General features: G+C 45.5%; 1 protein-coding gene and 1 long non-coding RNA gene across 4 annotated transcripts in view; one reads left to right on the forward strand and one right to left on the reverse strand.

Annotated features, from left to right (window-relative positions):
• Nucleotides 1-2,312, forward strand: part of tmem178bb (transmembrane protein 178Bb) — a 56,394-nt gene that overhangs the window by 4,701 nt on the left and 49,381 nt on the right. The gene's annotated exons all lie outside the window — the stretch shown is intronic.
• LOC103383018 (uncharacterized) overlaps nucleotides 1-2,312 on the reverse strand; it is a 27,220-nt gene that overhangs the window by 4,293 nt on the left and 20,615 nt on the right. For all 3 annotated transcript variants that reach the window (XR_003050339.1, XR_003050340.1, XR_521978.3), the window contains 2 exons: nucleotides 1,023-1,260; nucleotides 721-792 (listed from right to left, as the gene is read on the reverse strand). This is a non-coding gene — a long non-coding RNA (uncharacterized LOC103383018). The remainder of the gene's footprint in view (nucleotides 1-720; nucleotides 793-1,022; nucleotides 1,261-2,312) is intronic.

The following is a 2,312-nucleotide window of genomic DNA, read 5'->3' on the forward strand; positions in this document are numbered from 1 at the left end:
GGATTAAGTCTTAGAAAATGAATGAATAAATAATTGAACCTCTTCAAACATTTCATTTTACTTCAATCTCCTGGAGACAAACATGGGCTTACAATAATAAAACTAAACAAAAAAACAACAGTTTTATTCTGAATCTAAAATAAGAAATTTTTTTTTTAAATGCAGCATAATGTAGATTTTTGGAGGGTTTTTTTAAAGCAGGGAAGGAATGTGGGCAACAATGATGCACCACACAACAAAGAATTCTGTCATCCATCCAACCAATCCATCCAACCACCCACCCATCTATCCATCCATCCATACATTCATCCATCCATCTATACATCCACCCATCTCCATCTATCCATCCATCCCCCCATCCATCCACCCATCCATCCACCCATTCATCCGTTCATCCATCCATCCATCCACACATTCATCCACCCATCCACCCAACTATACATCCACCCATCCACCCATCCATACATTCATCCATCCATCCATCCACCCATCTGTCCATCCACCCACCCATCCAGCCATCATCCATCCATCCATCCATCCATCCATCCATCCATCCATCCATCCATCCATCCATCCATCCATCCATCCATCCATCCATCCATCCATCCATCCATCCATCCATCCATCCATCCATCCATCCATCCATCCATCCATCCATCCATCCATCCACCAGGGTTTAATCCTGTTCTGTGTCTCACACAGAAAATCCATAAATAATACCTGAGTCCAGTCCAGTCCGTCGTGGACCGACATGATCCAGGTGGAACCGTCGTCGTTATCATCGTGATCCCACTGTCAAATGTCAGAATATTAAACACTCATCAGCAGGATGTTCTGGCTGAGGCCATTTCCTGCCACATTAAAATGCCGTTGCACGTCAGAAATGATTAATTAACACCCAGCGCGTCTTATATGATTACACACACACACACACACACACACACACACGTCTGACTCACGTCTCTCTCTCACATACAGTTACATATCTAACGACATCAGAACTCTAATTTCTCGGCGCTCACCGACGTCTGCGGCGATGCCGGAGGATGGCGCTGGCTCAGCATCGGCCATTCGTCTCAGAGGCTTTTTTACATAATCACGAGCTGCATCTTCAGGCAGATTAATGGAGGCTGCAGCGTTGGGGAGGGAGGCGGCGTAAACAGGTCAACATGGGAGGATACGTCATTCTCCACACGCTCCAAAGTCTGACTTTTTTATGTCTGTGAGCAGAAAGTAGGTCGTGATAGCCGACATCGCAATCTGAAATGAAAAAAAAACAAAAACATTTCAGGCAGGCGTTCGACTCACATCCACAACACATTCAACAATAATTTGTCGTCGTCTGAATTTTTTTTATCCATGTAAACAGCACATAAGCCCTTGTTTTGTTTGTCTATGACCTGAGGTGAAGCAGATTATTTTGTCCTTTTATTAAGTATGACGCTCTATAAAAAAAAAAGATTAAAATCCCACCCACTCAGAAAACTAATCACCAATCAGGATGCTCCGTGCCTGACACCTGCTCCACCATAAACATCTTTATTTTTGTCAGATGCACACTCTCTCTGCTGCTCGGGATTTTTATTTATTTTTTTAATTTGTGGGCAAAAACAACTATACATATATAAGTGATACAGGAAGAGGTCAAAGGTCAAACTTCTGACCTTTTGGCTCATCCATTGCCATCAGTTAATACGTACATTTCCCACCTAAGCTCGTACAGACAATACAAACCGACAACTATATTTCCCAGCTTTAACCACGAGCCTCATTGACTCTGATTATAAACTCCCAACTTTGCCCTCAGTGTCGTCTTGAAGGCTGAAGTCGCCCTTCAAACTTGGCACACGGGCGGCGTACCGACGAAGCAAACGGGATGTGACAGGCTGTCAGTTGAAAAGTTGAGCTTTTCAGAAATTGCCCGGCACAGAGTGTTAGGACAACGTGTCTCAGACGCAGCTCTGAGACGCTTAGCCGCGCTTTCGCATTCACATTTAATGAGCATCGCTGCTGCCTATGTGGGAGTGAGTGTTTTGTTACTGTCAGAGCTGCCGGGGCGGACGGGTTGTTACGGTATAAATACTACACCTTCTCAACAAATGCCCTCGGACGCAGCAAACAACGGCGTCGAGCGGCACAGTCGCCTCACATCTCCTTGCCGTGATGGCGGCTGTGATGGCGGCCGTGAAGCGTGCGGTTCAAACCCTGGCCTTTGGAAAGGTAACTGACGTAACAGGAGCCAGTCTGGTGTTTGTTCACCGTACGGCTGCCGTGTTGACAACTGAAACAGGTGGCGTACGTTAACCTGGTCT

Source organism: Cynoglossus semilaevis, chromosome 8, assembly GCF_000523025.1.
Source record: "Cynoglossus semilaevis isolate Cse_v1.0 chromosome 8, Cse_v1.0, whole genome shotgun sequence".
Lineage (NCBI taxonomy): Eukaryota > Metazoa > Chordata > Actinopteri > Pleuronectiformes > Cynoglossidae > Cynoglossus > Cynoglossus semilaevis.